At 43.1% G+C, this 20265-nt stretch overlaps 1 protein-coding gene across 2 annotated transcripts in view; it reads right to left on the reverse strand.

Moving 5' to 3' along the window:
* gulp1a (GULP PTB domain containing engulfment adaptor 1a) overlaps nucleotides 1-20265 on the reverse strand; it is a 167374-nt gene that overhangs the window by 49248 nt on the left and 97861 nt on the right. The window contains exon 2 of one of the 2 annotated variants that reach the window (XM_045704528.1): nucleotides 10479-10564. The gene's annotated coding sequence lies outside the window, so the exon portion shown is untranslated. Of the gene's footprint in view, nucleotides 1-10329; nucleotides 10565-20265 lie in introns of both variants that reach the window. The other variant, XM_045704531.1, reaches the window with a different exon arrangement.

Genomic DNA, 20265 nt, shown 5'->3' on the forward strand with positions numbered 1-20265 from the left:
CCGGGCTAGACAATCTGGACCCTTTCTTTCTAAAATTATCTGCCAAAATTGTTCCAACCCCTATTACTAGCCTGTTCAACCTCTCTTTCGTGTCATCTGAGATTCCCAAAGATTGGAAAGCAGCTGCGGTCATCCCCCTCTTCAAAGGGGGGGACATTCTTGACCCAAACTGCTACAGACCTATATCTATCCTACCCTGCCTTTCTAAGGTCTTCGAAAGCCAAGTCAACAAACAGATTACCGACCATTTCGAATCCCACCGCACCTTCTCCGCTATGCAATCTGGTTTCAGAGCTGGTCATGGGTGCACCTCAGCCACGCTCAAGGTCCTAAACAATATCTTAACCACCATCGATAAGAAACAATACTGTGCTGCCGTATTCATTGACCTGGCCAAGGCTTTCGACTCTGTCAATCACCACATCCTCATCGGCAGACTCAATAGCCTTGGTTTCTCAAATGATTGCATCGCCTGGTTCACCAACTACTTCGTTGATAGAGTTCAGTGTGTCAAATCAGAGGGCCTGTTGTCCAGACCTCTGGCAGTCTCTATGGGGGTGCCACAGGGTTCAATTCTTGGGCCGACTCTTTTCTCTGTATACATCAATGATGTCGCTCTTGCTGCTGGTGAGTCTCTGGTCCACCTCAACGCAGACGACACCATTCTGTATACTTCTGGCCCTTCGTTGGACACTGTTAACTACCCGTCCAGACGAGCTTCAATGCCATACAACTCTCCTTCCGTGGCCTCCAACTGCTCCTAAATACAAGGAAAACTAAATGCATGCTCTTCAACCGATCGCTGCCTGCACCTGCCTGCCCGTCCAGTATCACTACTCTGGACGGTTCTGACTTAGAATATGTGGACAACTACAACTACCTAGGTGTCTGGTTAGACTGTAAACTCTCCTTCCAGACTCACATCAAACATCTCCAATCCAAAGTTAAATCTAGAATTGGCTTCCTATTTCGCAATAAAGCATCTTTCACTCATGCTGCCAAACATACCCTCTTAAAACTGACCATCCTACCGATCCTCGATTTCGGGCGATGTCATTTCCAAAATAGCCTCCAATACCCTACTCAATAAATTGGATGCAGTCTATCACAGTGCCATCCGTTTTGTCACCAAAGCCCAATACTACCCACCACTGAGACCTGTATGCGCTCGCTGGCTGGCCCTCGCTTCATACTCGTCGCCAAACCCACTGGCTCCAGGTCATTTACAAGACCCTGCTATGTAAAGTTCCCCCTTATCTCAGCTCGCTGGTCACCATAGCAGCACCCACCTGTAGCACGCGCTCAAGCAGGTATATCTCTCTGGTCACCCCCAAAGCCAATTCCTCCTTTGGCCGCCTCTCCTTCCAGTTCTTTGCTGCCAATGACTGGAACGAACTACAAAAATCTCTAAAACTGGAAACACTTATCTCCCTCACTAGCTTTAAGCACCAGCTGTCAGAGCAGCTCACAGATTACTGCACCTGTACATAGCCCATCTATAATTTAGCCCAAACTACCTCTTCCCCTACTGTATTTATTTATTTTGCTCCTTTGCACCCCATTATTTCTATTTCTACTTTGCACTTTCTTCCACTGCAAATCTACTATTCCAGTGTTTTACTTGCTATATTGTAATTACTTTGCCACCATGGTATTTTTTGCCTTTACCTCCTTTATCTCACCTCTTTTGCTCACTTTGTATATAGACTTATCTTTCTACTATATTATTGACTATATGTTTGTTTTTCTCCATGTGTAACTCTGTGTTGTTGTATGCGTCAAACTGCTTGCTTTATCTTGGCAAGGTCGCAATTGAGTTTGAGTTTATTTTATTTTTACACGGACAGTGCACATTAATCAACGTTTCAGTAAAAGTGCCGGTTTTAGCCAGCCGGCTAATTTTCAACCGCAGTCCCTGGGCAGGTTATTAAAAACAATTACAATATAGACAATCATTGAACAGTGAGCACACGCAGAGTAACATAGGACAAGCAAGACATAGCATACAGACAGAGCAACATAGAACAAAAAGCAACAAGACAAAATCCATAAAAACAACAAAGTGTTTCCACACCTCACAAGCTACAAACAACAGACAACATGGAAAGCGGCAATACACAGCTAGGGATTATGTTCACAAGTCTGATTGACCTTTAGCCATGTCTTCATGCATTTTGTGAAAGTGTGATATGTGGTGCAGTTATGTGTGTCTGATGGCAGTGTATTCCAGACATGGGAAGCTCTCACAGAGAAAGCAGATTTACTAAAGGTGCTTTTCCTTAAGGGAACTATACAGTCACCTCTCATGGCAGACCTTGTGGATCTGCTGCCATATGTTTGGGTTTTCTGTTTTACAAAAATACTGAGTGGAGGGGGAGCTAGGCCATTTAGGATCTTGAATACAAGACATGCGTCGGTGTATTGCACAAGATTTTCCCAACTCATGCTTTCTGAGGATATAACAGTGATGATGGCTATTTGGCTTTCTATCGAGCACTTTGAGAGCCTGTTTGTAGACAGACTGAATAGGTTTTAATGTTGTATAGCAAGCTTGGGTCCAACTAGTCAAGCAGTATGTTAAGTGGGGGAGTATCATCGATTTGAAATACAGTTTTGCTACCTCTGTGGTCAAACAATTTCGTATAAATCGGAAATTAGCTAGGTTGAATTTGGTTATTTGAATTACCTTTTTCACCTGCTTTTTAAAAGAGAGGTTGGAATCAAGTATGATTCCAAGGTACTTAAAATCAGTTACCACCTGGAGCTTCTCCCCTGACACATAGACATCTGGCTCAGTAGCATCTGTTGCCCTCTTTGTGAATTGTAAATGAGAACTTGTTCTCAACTTGCCTACCTGGTTAAATAAAGGTGAAAAAAATATATATATAAATAAAATTAAAAATATATATATATATATATATACGAATGGATGGAAGGGCTACCCTGAGTGACCTCTGGGATCACTCACGATTTGTCTGAATAATTGGAGGTATTTCCAGCCCAAACCGGAAATGTCATTCTAAAGCACATACATATGTCTGGATTTGATTAGAGCTTTGATCGGCATGAAAATTCAAGCCTGATGCTACCAGAGCCCGATGAGCCATAAATTATACATTTTATGAGCCCAAGCCCAAAAAAGGCCAAATGAAATGATTGTGCTGTTATATTACATGTGACAGAAAAACATAAAAGCCCATAGACGTAGCTATGCTTCCTTAGGTAAACAAATGAAAATGAAAGCTCCAGTAGGCTAATCTTTTTGAGTGTGGACTGTATTACTGTACTGTATTGTATAATACTGTATTATATGGACTGGAATTACGTACCTCGTTCAAAACCATGAAGCTGGGAGAGAACATGATATGCTGGTGCAGGACATGAGGCATACAAAGTTACAATTTTAGGACAGCAATTTGATTTACATGTTGAAAACATTTTAAATGTTGATAATTATTGGGCTAACATTCATAACATTTCCCCTAATGTTGTGCGACGTCAATATTAGCCTACCTTCTCTTTCTTTCGATTGTTGCTTCATTCCTTCCTCACTTTCAACACTTAAATGAAATACCTTTGATTGTCCTCATCTTCATCATTGTAATGACAAGTTTGAATAAATTAGGACTACAATAAGATGCAAACGAATTTCACTTCTCTTCACAAAGATTGAAGGGTTATGGTCTGAATAAACAACTGCTATAGCCTACAGCCATCGTGCGTTCTCTCTTTCAAATTGCCTGTGACTTCTATTGGATGAGGTCTTTAACATTCAGTAAACAAGAGATTGCAAAAAAGGTCCTGCAAGCAACTGTAGTCTAGCTTTTCCTGGGACTCCAAGAGCCAAGGACTGTTTTTTTAAGGAGAGTGGCCAGCGGAGCGCAAGTGTATTTTGTGCAAGTTCGAAGTTTATGCACAACCCAACATTCATTAGTTAAATCTAAGGCTAATACTATAATGAATGGCTAGGACATCTATATACACTGCTCAAAAAAATAAAGGGAACACTTAAACAACACATCCTAGATCTGAATGAAAAAAATAATCTTATTAAATACTTTTATCTTTACATAGTTGAATGTGCTGACAACAAAATCACACAAAAATAATCAATGGAAATCCAATTTATCAACCCATGGAGGTCTGGATTTGGAGTCACACTCAAAATTAAAGTGGAAAACCACACTACAGGCTGATCCAACTTTGATGTAATGTCCTTAAAGCAAGTCAAAATGAGGCTCAGTAGTGTGTGTGGCCTCCACGTGCCTGTATGACCTCCCTACAACGCCTGGACATGCTCCTGATGAGGTGGCGGATGGTCTCCTGAGGGATCTCCTCCCAGACCTGGACTAAAGCATCTGCCAACTCCTGGACAGTCTGTGGTGCAACGTGGCGTTGGTGGATGGAGCGAGACATGATGTCCCAAATGTGCTCAATTGGATTCAGGTCTGGGGAATGGGCGGGCCAGTCCATAGCATCAATGTCTTCCTCTTGCAGGAACTGCTGACACACTCCAGCCACATGAGGTCTAGCATTGTCTTGCATTAGGAGGAACCCAGGGCCAACCGCACCAGCATATGGTCTCACAAGGGGTCTGAGGATCTCATCTCGGTACCTAATGGCAGTCAGGCTACCTCTGGCGAGCACATGGAGGGCTGTGCGGCCCCCCAAAGAAATGCCACCCCACACCATGACTGACCCACCGCCAAACCGGTCATGCTGGAGGATGTTGCAGGCAGCAGAACGTTCTCCACGGCGTCTCCAGACTGTCACGTCTGACACATGTGCTCAGTGTGAACCTGCTTTCTTCTGTGAAGAGCACAGGGCGCCAGTGGCGAATTTGCCAATCTTGGTGTTCTCTGGCAAATGCCAAACGTCCTGCACGGTGTTGGGCTGTAAGCACAACCCTCACCTGTGGACGTCGGGCCCTCATACCAGCCTCATGGAGTCTGTTTCTGACCGTTTGAGCAGACACATGCACATTTGTGGCCTGCTGGAGGTCATTTTGCAGGGCTCTGGCAGTGCTCCTCCTTACACAAAGGCGGAGGTAGCGGTCCTGCTGCTGGGTTGTTGCCCTCCTATGGCCTCCACCATGTCTCCTGATGTACTGGCCTGTCTCCTGGTAGCGCCTCCATGCTCTGGACACTACGCTGACAGACACAGCAAACCTTCGTGCCACAGTTCGCATTGATGTGCCATCCTGGATGAGCTGCACTACCTGAGCCACTTGTGTGGGTTGTAGACGCCATCTCATGCTACCACTAGAGTGAAAGCACTGCCCGCATTCAAAAGTGACCAAAACATCAGCCAGGAAGCATAGGAACTGAGAAGTGGTCTGTGGTTACCACCTGCAGAACCACTCCTTTATTGGGGGTGTCTTGCTAATTGCCTATAATTTCCACCTGTTGTCTATTCCATTTGCACAACAGCATGTGAAATGTATTGTCAATCAGTGTTGCTTCCTAAGTGGACAGTTTGATTTCACAGAAGTGTGATTGACTTGGAGTTACATTGTGTTGTTTAAGTGTTCCCTTTATTTTTTTGAGCAGTATATATATACTGAACAAAAATAAAAAACTCAACATGTAAAGTGTTGGTCACATGTTTCATGGGGTAAAATTAAAGATCCCAGAAATGTTCCATACACATAAAAAGCGTATCTATCTCAAATTTTGTGCACAAATTTGTTTACATCCCTGTTACTGAGCATTTCTCCATTGCCAAAATAATCCATCCCCCTGACAGGTGTGGCATATCAAGAAGCTGATTAAACAGCATGCTCACTACACAGGAGCACCTTGTGTTTGGGACAATAAAAGACCACTCTAAAATGTGCAGTGTTGTTACACAACACAATGCCACATATGTTTAAAGTTTTGATGGGACGTGCAATTGGCATGCTGACTGCAGGAATGTCCACCTGAGCTGTTGTCAGAGAATTGAAAGTTAATTTCTCTACCATCAGCTGCCTCCAATGTCATTTTAGAGAATTTGGCAGTACATCCAACCGACCACACAACTGCAGACCACGTGCAACCACACCAGCCCAGGACCTCCACATCCGGCTTTTTCACCTGCGGGATAGTCTGAGACCAGCTAACCGGAAAGCTGATGAAACTGAGTATTTCTGTCTGTAAAAAAAAGCCCTTTTGTGGGGAAAAACAAATTTTGATTGGCTGGACCAGGCTCCCATGTTGGTGGGTCATGCTCCCAGACCCACCCATGGCTGCGCCCCTGCCCAGTCATGTGAAATATTTCAATTGACTGATTTCCTTATATGAACTGTAACGCAGTAAAAACGTTGGAATTGTCGCATGTTGCATTTATATTTTTGTTCAGTATACACAGTACCAGTCAAAAGTTTGGACACATCTACTACTTCAAGAGTTTTTCTTAATTTTTTACTATTTTCTACATAGTAGAATAATAGTGAAGACCTCAAAACTATGAAATAGCTCATACGGAATCATGTAGTAACCCAAAAAAGTATTAAACAAATAAAAATATGTCATATTTCAGATTCTTCAAAGTACCCACCCTTTGCGTTGATGACAGCTTTGCACACATTTGGCATTCTCTCAACCAGCTTCATGAAGTAATCACCTGGAATACATTTAACTTAACAGGTGTGCCTTGTTAAAAGTTAATTTGTGGAATTTCTTTCCTTCTTAATGTGCTTGAGCCAATTAGTTGTGTTGTGACAAGGTAGGGTTGGTAAACAGAAAATAGCCCTATTTGGTAAAATACCAAGTCCATATTACGGCAAGAACAGCTCAAATAAACAAAGAGAAACGACAGTCCATCATTACTTTAAGACATGAAGGTCAGTCAAAAGGGAAATTTCAAGAACTTTGAACGTTTCTTCAAGTGCAGTCGCAAAAACCATCGAGCGCTATGATGAAACTGGCTTTCATGAGGACCACCTCAGGCAAGGAAGACCCAGAGTTTCCTCTGCTGCAGAGGATAAGTTAATTAGAGTTACTAGCCTAAAAAATTGCAGCCCAAATAAATGCGTCACAGATTTCAAGTAACAGACACATCTCAACATCAACTGTTAAGAGGAAACTGCGTGAATAAGGCCTTAATGGTTGAATTGCTGCAAAGAAACCACTGCTAAAGGACACCAATAAAAAGAAGAGACTCGCTTGGGCAAAGAAACATGAGCAATGGACATTAGACCGGTGGAAATCTGTCCCTTGGTCTGATGCGTCCAAATTTGAGATTTTGGATTCCAACCAACGTGTCTATGTGAGATGCAGAGTAGGTGAACAGATGATCTCCGCATGTGTGGTTCCCACCGTGAAGTATGGAGGAGGAGGTGGGATGGTGCTTTGCTGGTGACACAGTTTGTGATTTATTTAGAATTCAAGGCACACATAACCAGCATGGCTACCACAGCATTCTGTAGCGATACGCCATCCCATCTGGTTTGTGCTTAGTGGGACAATAATTTGTTATTCAACAGGACAATGACCCAACAAACCACCAGGCTGTGTCAGGGCTTTTTGACCAAGAGGGAGAGTGATGGAGTGCTGCATCAGGAGACCTGATCTCAACCCAATTGAGATGGTTTGGAATGAATTGGACCGCAGAGTGAAAGAAAAGCAGCCAACAAGTGCTCAGCATATGTGGGAACTCCTTCAAGACTGTTGGAAAAACATAGGATGCCACCTTTCCAACAAGTCAGTTCGTCAAGTTTCTGCACTGCTAGAGCTGCCACGGTCAACTGTAAGTGCTGTTATTGTGAATTGGGAAGGTCTAGGAGCAACAACGGCTCAGTCGCGAAGTGGTAGGCCACACAAGCTCACAATATAGGACCGTAAAAAGTTTGTAAAAATCATCTGTTGTAACATTCACTACCGAGTTCCAAACTGGCTCTGGAAGCAATGTCAACTGTTCGTCGGGAGCTTCATGAAATCGGTTTCCTTGGCCGAGCAGCCGCACACAAACCTAAGATCACCATGCGCAATTCCAAGCGTTGGATGTAGTGGTGTAAAGCTCGTCACCATTGGACTCTGGAGTAGTGGAAACGCGTTCTCTGGAGCTATGAATTACGCTTCACCATCTGGCAGTCCGAAGGACGAATTTGAGTTTGGCGGATGCCAGGAGCACGCTACCTGCCCCAATGCATAGTGCCAACTGTAAAGTTTAGTGGAGGAGGTATAATGGTCTGGGGCAGTTTTTCATGGTTCTGGCTAGTCCCCTTGGTTCCAGTGAAGGGAAATCTTAACGTTAAATCATTCAATGACATTCTAGACGATTCTGGGCTACCAACTTGGGGAAGGCCCTTTCCTGTTTCATCATGACAATGCCCCTGTGCACAAAGCAAGGTCCATACAGAAATGGTTTGTCGAGATCAGTGTGGAGGCCTGATCTCAACCCCATCGAACACCATTTGTGACTCACGACCTGGATTCAGTCTTACGTAGCAAAATGTGAAATGGTGTTTTTTTACATTGGATAAAAGTAGAGACTCAGAGCTACAAAATGGTATATCATACACTGCATCATGGGAAAGTAATTCTGCTTTGAAAGTTGATCAACTTGTAAACTCACTTTTGAGAAAATGGCCTTTGAATGTTTTGGTATCTAGTGAAGAGCTCTTCGTTGTCTACACCCATTCAGCATTGTTCACACCCTCTTAAGCTTTAGCCCCACCCACCTAATTTTGCTCTCGGAGCATTCAGAGCCAACACTTGACGCTCTGGCCGATGATTCGTCTACCTCTGGATAACATGAAAACAGCCTAACCAGCCAGCTAACGTTAGCTAGTTAAACAACAATGAACAAAGTGCCAACAATGCCACAGTGCTGGGAACTAACCAACCAGGTTCAATGTTAGCTAGATAACATTAGACTCTAACTAGAAAAGCAAACAACTCTGGGAAACTAATAATAACGTCTGTTAGGGAGCCAGCCAGCTAACGTTAGCTAGCTAACAGTACAGTTTAGCTTAAGACATGTAGCTAGCTAGCTAGGCTACCACGTTTAAGATCACACACGTCACGTAACGTTAGCTAACAAGCCAGCCAGCTAATGTCAGCTAGTTAAACAACAATGAACAAAGTGCCAACAATGCCACAGCGCTGGGAGCTAACCAACCTGGTTGACTAGAAAAGCAAATGGCTTTGTGAAACAAATAACGTCAGCTAGGGAGCCAGACAGCTGATGTTAGCTAGCTAGCAGTACACTTTAGTTTTAAATGAAACCACTTTCTTTCAAAATTAGAAATGTGTAATATCTGAAAATGTAGCTAGCTAACGCTAGACTATCTTACCTGTATACATAATCATACATGATGGACGCATCTCCCTCCCTGTCAGGAATGCCATACCACGGTTGCCCTTAGTTTGAAGATGTAATCCGGAGACAGGTGTTTTCTCCATCTCTTTAGCCATCATAGTCCAATTCCACTGATTTCAAAACTTGATCCTCCAGAAAGTGGAGAGCAACATTTATGCAGCTCCACTACACAATATATTATTTTAAAAAGCCACGTTCGACAGCATTACCAACACAGACTGACGAGCTCAAATAGACAGAAGCCTTCAATATGACAGACCAATCCAAAATCCTCTCTCGGCATGTCCAACCCACTCATTATCTCAGCCAATCATGGCTAGTGGGAAGGTTGCTAACTTTTTCTGTGGCTTAACCTACAAGGCTCGTAATTTAACACTTTTATTCGTATTTACAGATGGCATACAGGTTTGTTATTAAGGCACATGAAAGTTCACATGTTCGAGAAGGCATTTCTGCCCCAAAAAAACATTTTGATAAAAAAATATTAGGATGCGCTGTCTGTCCCCACCTCAGCATTGATGATTGATCATGCAGATATCAGAGAGAAGGCCGTAGAGAAGCCAGATTTAGACATCACATATAGGCTAATTTAACAGTTCAATTTCACATCATGCTGTTCATTGAAATCATTTAATATACTTTACTGGTTTCTCACAGTTATTTATCCCGGGAAAAGGAAGTGGGTTTGGCCGAGAAATCTCTTTAAATCTCGGAGACCCAGTTCCCGCTATTCAACCCTAGTAGAGATGCCTGGTGGGTGAGACCTTTGGCTGACTCGTGTCATTATTACGATGCCTTAGTGATGGCCGGGGACCTTGAGACCGGGCTGCAGGGGAGGGCTTATCGGACAGAGAATTGAGCCATGACTAAGGTTGGAGAAGTTGAACAATCCTTCTTAATAGTTTATCTCCTGGGCTAGCAATTTTCTTTGTGCTCACATAAGCAAAAAAGAAAAGTAGTATCCCCTTGTGATTTCTAATAACAGCATGTGGGATAAAAATAATAATATTAAAAGGCTACACATACATTCCAGTGGTGCCTCCAATTTTGTTACCCACTCTATGGCCTGCTTTGTAACACCAAGCACATAAAGATTGCTTTGGGAGCTCCTCGGGTGAGCTAGATTTGAAGATGAGCAGTAATCCGATGGCTCCACAGCGGATAAGGTGCCTTACCGATACTTTTGATTGTGAATGACCAGGATCCACTGTTGGGCCTCACTCATCTAATGGCCTCAGAATTCTCATGAGTGCTGTGTCTTCTGTGGGGGGGAAGAAGAGAAAGAGAAGAAAGGTTAGTCCTACAGCATTGAGGCTTTGGGAATACTGAATTGATTCTGTACCATCATCTGCCATTGGTCGATACCACACTGCAACAAGAGAATATAGCCTACATAAACAAAAGAAGTACAGATCCTTTTGAAAACAACAGTTTGAGTTGGTTATCCAGCTGAAACCTGTAGATTCTGGTAATGTTTAAATAGCGCCCTGTGTCAAATACCTCAGAAAAAAACTGACAGGCATACAGTGCCTTCAGAAATATTCACACCTCTTTACTTTTTCCACATTCTGTTGTGTTACAGCCTGAATTTAAAATGGATTAAATTGTGATTGTGTGGCACTGGCCATCACACAATATCCCATAATAACAAAGTTGAATTATGTTGTAAGAAATAAAACCAACATAAAAAAATGAAAAACTGAAATGTCTTGAGTCCATAAGCATTCAACCCCTTTATTATGGTAAACCTAAATAATTTCAGGAGTACCAAAGTCACATAATATGTTTCATAGACTTCCTCTGTGTGAAATAATAGTGTGTAACATGATTTTTGTATGACTACCTCATCTCTGTACCCCACACATCTGTAAGGTCCCTCAGTTGGACATTGAATTTCAAACACAGATTCAACCACAAAAACCAGGGAAGATTGTCCAATGCCTCGCAAAGAAGGGCACCTATTGGTAGATGGGTAAAAAAAAAGTAATATCCCTTTGAGAGTTTAATGGCTGTGATAGGAGAAATATGAGGATGTTCACTATATACACAAGTATGTGGACACCCCTTCAAATTAGTGGATTTGGCAATTTCAGCCACACCTTTTGCCGACATGTTTATCAACTCTAGCACACAGCCATACAATCTCCATAGACAAACATTGGCAGTAGAATGGCCTTACTGAAGTGCTCAGTTACATTCAACGTTGGACCGTCATAGGATGCCACCTTTCCAACAAGTCAGTTCGTCATATTTCTGCCCTGCTAGAGCTTCCCCGGTCAACTGTAAGTGTTGTTATTGTGAAGTGGAAACGCAGCCGCAAAGTGGTGGGCCACACAAGCTCACAAAACGAGACTGCCAAGTGCTGAAGCGAGTGACGCGTAAAAATCGTCTGTCCTCGGTTGTGCCAACTGTACAGTTTGGTGGAGGATGAATAATGGTGTGGGGCTGTTTTTCAGGGTTTGGGCTAGGCCCCTTAGTTCCAGTGAAGGGAAATCTTAACGCTACAACATACAATGACATTCTAGACGATGCTGTGCTTCCAACTATGTAGCAAAAGTTTGGGGAAGGCCTTTTCCTGTTTTAGCATGACAATGTCCCCGTGCCCAAAGCGAGTTCCACACAGAAATGGTTTGTCAAGATCGGTGTGGAAGAACTTGGCTAGCCCGCACAGAGCCCTGACCTCAACCCCATTGAACACCTTTGGGATGAATTGGAACGGCGACTGCGAGCCAGGCCTAATCACTCAACATCAGTGGAAGCACAGAATATAAATATTCCAAAACATGTATCTTGTTTGCAACAAGGCACTAAAGTAATACTGCAAAAAATATGGCAAAGCAATTCACTTTTGAGTACAAAGTGTTATGTTTGGGGAAATCCAATACAACACATTACTGAGTATTACTCTCCATATTTTCAAGCATATTGTGGCTGCAACATATGGGTATGCGTGTAATTGTTAAAAACTGGGGAGTTTTCAATCTGCTTTCCACCAGACACTGGGAGATTAATTCACCTTTCAGCAGGTCAATAACCTAAAACACAAGGCCAAATACATTTTCCTGAGTTAAAGTGTTGACTTAAATCTGCTTAAAAAATGTTGGCAAGACCTGAAAATAGTTTTGCCACCGCCAAATGTACCTGAATGTCGAGCCCTGAATATGTTCTTGGCCTTGAATAGTGTTAATGCGCCATTCTACTTCCTTCACAGTCACATATTCTGAAATTAATATTTCAATATTCAGTTTATACCCCTAAGTTGTAAAAAGTTAAGGTTTTGCTTCAGTGCTGACATGCTATACATTTCACAACCAAGCCATATTGTTTGAAATTCAAGTTTCAAGTTGTAGAACTATTTGAGGGCCTCATTTGTTCAAATGAGACTTTAGTATCTCAATACTGCCTTGGGACTGATGGAGACCTCCAACACATCTGCTATTCAGCAGCTGCTTGTGTGTGAACAGAAGGAGCCTGCAGCATCGGCATACCCAAAACTTCTACAGGGAGACATTGTTAATGCATTGTCCTAGGGCCCTCTCCCTGGCTGCTTCATTGGTCCTGCCGCAGTCATCACATTCAGACCCTCCAGCTAACGGGACAGTGCGACTTAAATGTGAATCTGGCAGACCCTGACTCCATGGTTTCTTGTCGGCAGGAAATAATAAGGCGTAATGTTGCACAAGAACAAATCACATAGTTCTAAATGCAAGCCCTGCTGAGCCAAGGCAAGCACCTTTCAGAGACGCGTTTAATTCCATTATGAGAATAGACCACCTGGGAGCAGAAGGGGGTTACATTTTCTAACAAAAACATGGATTAAAAGAACAAAAGAAATGCAGTTCCGTAAGTCTCCTTAGAAAATATAGGCAGTATGTGCATAGAATACTCTTAATGAAGAACGACACAGCAACATGATGAGAGTATTGCAACTACAACCACCAACTTCAAACTGTAGAAATAGAGTGTCAAAACCGGATCCCCATAGTCCTTAGATGAGTTCCTTGAACATAGCAAAAGTCATTGGCAACAAGCCAATATTCCTACTCGGTGCAAGGTATCCATCTTTGTATATTTGAGTAAGTGCAGTATGAAAACCCCACAGGGACTTAAATATGCAGGGCCAACAGCACACTGGCTTTAAAAATAAGCATTGGAAAAAAGTTATTTCCCTTTCATCTCATTCTCATACATTGTGAAATTGTTTCGCCTGCTGTTCTTTACATTCCAAAAGGTGTTAGACGTGATGTGGCAACATCAGTTATTCTTCCAAGCATCTGGACAGGTTTGTGTGTTTGAGCCCCAGCAGCAGCTCCACTGCCTGAGGGCTGCTGCCGGGGGTAGATAAGAGGCTGAGGCAGAGCTAGGCAGGCCATCCTTTAGCCAGCTCAGCTCCTGAGGGGAAGACCCCGGCCTGCCCCGTCAGGGTCCTACTAGTGTGGAGGGGGGCCAAGCATTCTAAAATACACCCCAAAACTTACTGGAAGCTAGCTGAGGCTAAAACTGGCATCATACGCATTACTGTTGCCAATTATAAAAACATGACAAAAGTCAACCCATATAACCATTGAAAATACACTGTTGTATAAAGCAATGTTGTGCAGATGCAAATGTATTGACTCCAAGCCCCAGGACTTTATAAATAGCTTATGCTGTTTTACTTTTTTATAGTAGCAAATAAAACTATATTGACGATGAATAAAACAGCTTTTAAAGCACTGAGGGACAGTATGCGTGAAGACAAAGCAATGTGCTAAACAATACGCTGCATGAAAAACCATTCTTGAGCCTTCACTTATTCCTCCCAACCTGGGACCACAGAGGCTTTATAAAATGCATACTTTCACCATGCAAAACAAGTAGCCAATCTGTGGTGAAACGTAATCTACTTCATTTACTACAACCAAGTCAACAGGAGGATCGAGCAGTCATATTGCATGTATCACACATTACCTTTAAAGATATTAGCTCAACCCCCTGCTCCACTCAAGACTGCTCTTCAAAAGCCAAGGTATGCTACACAACCCTGTGCACCGCTCTTGCATGCATTAGAAGAGAGTGGGTTTGTACAGAGGTATGGGCCGCACTGCAACCTACCTGACCCATTTAAAAGATAATTGATTTAATATGTCAACTGCAGTCAAGAGAGGTTGGACTGTAATTCCATGGGAGCAAAGTAGAATTAATCCGACTCAATCCTTCAATTGCAGACAGCGACCCAACAGACTTGTGTTATTGATTAAACACTACCTGCACTCTTTAATTTAGAATCAACAGAGCTGCCCATGCATGCTGCTAGTTCCAACAGTGTTCTCATCTCCCACTGTGTTTAATGTGCAAAACTACAGTAAACATTTTTGCCCAAAGCTTGTGGCGAACTGGATATTGCGAACTGAATGCTAAAAAGATGTATGCTCCATAGGTAAACATAAAATAACTACTGGCATATACAGTACATCAAATATTTTACGTGATTAGCTAAACGATTAGCTAAATGACACATACTGAACTCTCTTTGTTATCTACATTGGGTGAATGGCAAAACACTGAAACACATGCTGCTTGATCAAATCAAATCAAATGTTACTTGTCACAAGCGCTGAATACAACAGGTGTAGACTTTACATTGAAAAGTTTACAGCGGCTTGCGAAAGTATTCACCCCCTTTGGCATTTTGCTTATTTTGTTGCTTTACAACCTGGAATTAAAATTAATTTGGGGGGGTTTGTATCATTTGATTTACACAACATGCCTACCACTTTGAAGAAGCAAAATATTTTTTATTGTGAAACAAACAATAAATACGACCAAAAAACTGAAAACTTGAGCGTGAATAACTATTCACACCCCCAAAGTCAATACTTTGTAGAGCCACCTTTTGCAGCAATTACAGCTGCAAGTCTCTTGGGGTATGTCTCTATAAGCTTGGCACATCTAGCCACTGGGATTTCTGCCCATTCTTCAAGGCAAAACTGCTCCAGCTCCCACAAGTTGGATTGGTTTCGCTGGTGTACAGCAATATTTAAGTCATTCCACAGATTCTCCATTGGATTGAGGTCTGGGCTTTGACTAGGCCATTGCAAGACATTTAAATGTTTCCTCTTAAACCACTCGAGGGTTGCTTTAGCAGTATGCTTAGGGTCATTGTCCTGCTGGAAGATGAACCTCCGTCCCAGTCTCAAATCTCTGGAAGACTGAAACAGGTTTCCCTCAAGAATTTCCCTGTATTTAGTGCCATCCATCATTCCTTCAATTCTGACCAGTTTCCCAGTCCCTGCCGATGAAAAACATCTACACAGCATGATACTACCACCACCATGCTTCACTGTGGGGATTGTATTCTCGAGGTGATGAGAGGTGTTGGGTTTGCACCAGACATGGTGTTTTCCTTGATGGCCAAAAAGTTCAATTTTAGTCTCATCTGACCAGAGTACCTTCTTCCATATGTTTGGGGAGTCTCCCAATGGCTTTTTTTCAAGGAAACTCTTCCATAAAGCTCAGCTCTGTGGAGTGTACGGCTTTAAGTGGTCCGATGGACAGATACTCCAATCTCCGCTGTGGAGCTTTGCAGCTCCTTCAGGGTTATCCTCTCTTGGCAGGTTTGTTGTGGTGCTATATTCTTTCAATTTTGTAATAATGGATTTAATGGTCCTCCGTGGGATGTTCAAAGTTTCAGATATTTTTTAACTTAAACCCCGATCTGTACTTCTCCACAGCGTTGTCCCTGACCTGTTTGGAGAGCTCCTTGGTCTTCATGGTGCCGCTTGCTTGGTGGTGCCCCTTGCTTAGTGGGTTGCAGACTCTGGGGCCTTTCAGAACAGGTGTATATATACTGAGATCATGTGACACTTATATTGCACACTGATGGACTTTATTTAACTTATTATGTGACTTCTGATGGTAATTGGTTGCACCAGATCTTATTTAGGGGCTTAATAGCAAAGGGGGTGAATACATATGCATGCACGAATTTTCCATTTACATTTTTTTAAAGTGTTTGAAACAAATTTGGACTATTTTGTGTATGTCCATTATATGAAATCCAAATAAAAATATATTTAAATCACAGGTTGTAATGCAACAAAATAGGAAAAACGCCAAGGGGGATGAATACTTTTGCCAGGCACTGTACGTACAAGCACTTAACCAACAATGCAGTTAAGAAAAATAAGTATTAAGTAAAAAAAATTAAAGTAACAAACAATTAAAGAGCAGCAGTAAAATAACAATAGCGAGGCTATATACATAGGGTACCGGTACAGAGTCAATGCACGGGGGCACCGGTTAGTCGAGGTAATTGAGGTAATATGTACATGTAGGTAGAGTTAAAGTGACTATGCATAGATAATAAACAGAGAGTAGCAGCAGTGTAAAAGAAGGGGGGGCAATGCAAATAGTCTGGGTAGCCATTTGATTAGCTGTTCAGGAATCTTATGGCTTGGGGGTAGAAGATGTTAAGAAGTCTTTTGGACCTAGACTTGGCGCTCCGTGTGGTAGCAGAGAAAACACTCTATGACTAGGGTGGCTGGAGTCTTTGACAATTTTTAGGGCCTTCCTCTTACACCGCCTAGCATAGAGGTCCTGGATCGCAGGAAGCTTGGCCCCAGTGATGTACTGGGCCGTACACACTACCCTCTGTACCAGTCGAGCAGTTGCCATACCAGGCAGTGATGCAACCAGTCAGGAAGCTCTCGATGGTGCAGCTGTAAAACCTTTTGAGGATCTGATGACCCATACCAAATCTTTTCAGTCTCCTGAGGGGGAATAGGCTTTGTTGTGCCCTCTTCACGACGGACTTGGTGTGAATTGGACCATGATAGTTTGTTGTTGATGTGGACGCCAAGGAACTTGAAGCTCTCAACCTGCTCCATTACAGCCCTGTCGATGAGAATGGGGGCATGCTCGGTCCTCTTTTTCCTAAAGTCCACAATCATCTCCTTTGTCTTGATCACGTTGGGGGAGAGGTTGTTGTCCTGGCACCACACGGCCAGGTCTCTGACCACCTCCCTATAGGCTGTCTCATCGTTGTCGGTGATCAGGCCTACCACTGTTGTGTCATCTGCAAATTTAATGGTAGTGTTGGAGTCGTGCCTGGCCATGCAGTCATGAGTGAACAGGGAGTACAGGAGGGGACTGAGCACGCACCCCTGAGGGGCCCCGTGTTGAGGATCAGCGTGGCAGATGTGTTGTTACCTACCCTTACCACCTGAGGGCGGCCCGTCAGGAAGTCCAGGATCCAGTTGCAGAGGGAGATGCTTAGTCCCAGGGTCCTTAGCTTAGTGATGAGCTTTGAGGGCACTATGATGTTGGAAGCTGAGCTGTAGTCAATGAATAGCATTATCACATAAGTGTTCATTTTGTCCATGTGGGAAAGGGCATTGTGGAGTGCAATAGAGATTGGATTATCTGTGGATCTGTTGGGGCGGTATGCAAATTGGAGTGGATCTAGGGTTTCTGGAATAGTGGTGTTGATGTGAGCCATGACCAGCCTTCCAAAGCATTTCATGGCTAAAGACATGAGTGCTACGGGTCCGTCGTCATTTAGGCAGGTTACCTTAGTGTTTCTGGGCACAGGGACAGTGGTGGTCTGCTCGGGGTACACATCCTGGTAATCCGTCTGGCCCTGCGGTCTTGTGAATGTTGACCTGTTTAAAGGTCTTACTCAGATCGGCTATGGAGAGCGTGATCACACAGTCATCCGGAACAGCTTATGCTCTCATGCATGTTTCAGTATTACTTGCCTCAAAGCGAGCATAGACTTAATTTAGCTCGTCTGGTTGTCTCGTGTTACTGGGCAGCTCGCGGCTTCGCGGCTGTGCTTCCCTTTGTAATCTGTAATAGTTTGCAAACCCTGCCACATCCGACGAGCGTCGGAGCCAGTGTAGTACGATTCAATCTTAGTCCTGTATTGACGCTTTGCCTGTTTGATGGTTCATCAGGGGGCATAACGGGATTTCTTGTAAGCTTCCTGGTTAAAGTCCCACTCCTTGAAAGTGGCAGCTCTACCCTTTAGCTCAGTGTGGATGTTGCATGTAATCCATGGCTTCTGTTTGGGGTATGTACCTACAGTCACTGTAGGGAAAACGTCATCGATCCATTTATTGATGAAGCCACTGACTGACGTGGTGTACTCCTCAATGCCATCGGAAGAATCCAGGAAAATATTCCAGTCTGTGCTAGCAAAACAGTCCTGTAGTTTAGCATCTGCTTCATCTGACCACTTTTTTATTGACCGAGTCACTGGTGCTTCCTGCTTTAGTTTTTGCTTGTAAGCAGGAATCAGGAGGATAAAATTATGGTCAGATTTGCTAAAATTGAGGGCAAGGGAGAGCTTTGTACACGTCTCTGTGTGTGGAGTAAAAGTGGTCTAGAGTTTTTTTTCCCTCTGGTTGCACATTTAACATGTAAATGTATCCTTGAAAAAAGTATTCCTGCAATTGCAACCACGGGGCAAATAAAGTTTAAAACTTAAGAAAAAGCACAGTGATATACTGATCAAAGCAGGTAATTCCTAACTGTCTTGTAATCTAAGGGTTTCAAAACCTTAGTTAAACCTGTTCCTTGAAATAACATGTGAACGTCTGTTTAAAAAATATATATTATTATTATTTAACCTTTATTTAACCAGGTAGTCTAGTTGAGAACAAGTTCTCATTTACAATTGCGACCTGGCCAAGATAAAGCAAAGCAGTCCAACACAAACAACAACACAGAGTTACACATGGAATAAACAAACATGCAGTCAATAATACAATAGAAAAGGTCTCTATACAGTGTGTGCAAATGAGGTAGGATAAGGGAGGTAAGGCACTAAATAGCCCATAGTGGCAAAATAATTACAATATAGCAATTAAACACTGGAGTGATAGATGTGCAGAAGATGATTGTGCAAGTAGAGATAGTGGGGTGCAAAGGAGCAAAATAAATAACAGTATGGGGGATGAGGTAGTTGGGTGGGCTATTTACAGATGGGCTATGTACAGGTGCAGTGGTCTGTGAGCTGCTCTGACAGCTGGTGCTTAAAGTTAGTGAGGGAGATATGAAACTCCAGCTTCAGTGATTTTTGCAGTTTATTCCAGTCTTTGGCAGCAGAGAACTGGAAGGAAATGCGGCCAAAGGGGGAATTGGCTTTGGGGGTGACCAGTGAGATATACCTGCTGGAGCGCGTGCTACGGGTGGGTGCTGCTATGGTGACCAGTGAGCTGAGATAAGGTAGGGCTTTACCAAGCAAAAACATAGATGACCTGGAGCCAGTGGATTTGGCGATGAATATGAAGCGAGGGCCAGCCAACGAGAGCATACAGGTTGCAGTGGTGGGTAGTATATGGGGCTTTGGTGACAAAACGGATGGCACTGTGATAGACTGCATCCAATTTGCTGAGTAGAGTGTTGGAGGCTATTTTGGAAATGACATCACTGAAGTCAAGGATCTGTAGGATAGTCAGTTTTACGAGTATATGTTTGGCAGCACGATTGAAGGATGCTTTGTTGCGAAATAGGAAATATTTCATTTTGGATTGGAGATGCTTAATGTGAGTCTGGAAGGAGAGTTTACAGTCTAACCAGATACCTAGGTATTTGTGGTTGTCCACATATTCTAAGTCAGAACCGTCCAGAGTAGTGATGCTGGACGGGCAGGCAGGTGTGGGCAGCGATCGGTTGAAGAGCATGCATTTCATTTTACTTGCATTTAAGAGCAGTTGGAGGCCACGGAAGGAGAGTTGTATAGCATTGAAGCTCGTCTGGAGGTTAGTTAACACAGTGTCCAAAGAAGGGCCAGAAGTATACAAAATGGTGTCGTCTGCGTAGAGGTCGATCAGAGAATCACCAGCAGCAAGTGCAACAACATTGATGTATACAGAGAAAAGAGTTGGCTCGAGAATTGAACCCTGTGGCACCCCCATAGAGACTGCCAGAGGTCTGGACAACAGGCCTTCTGAATTCACACACTGAACTCTGTCTGAG

This window comes from Salmo salar, chromosome ssa21 (assembly GCF_905237065.1).
Source record: "Salmo salar chromosome ssa21, Ssal_v3.1, whole genome shotgun sequence".
In the NCBI taxonomy this organism is placed as follows: domain Eukaryota; kingdom Metazoa; phylum Chordata; class Actinopteri; order Salmoniformes; family Salmonidae; genus Salmo; species Salmo salar.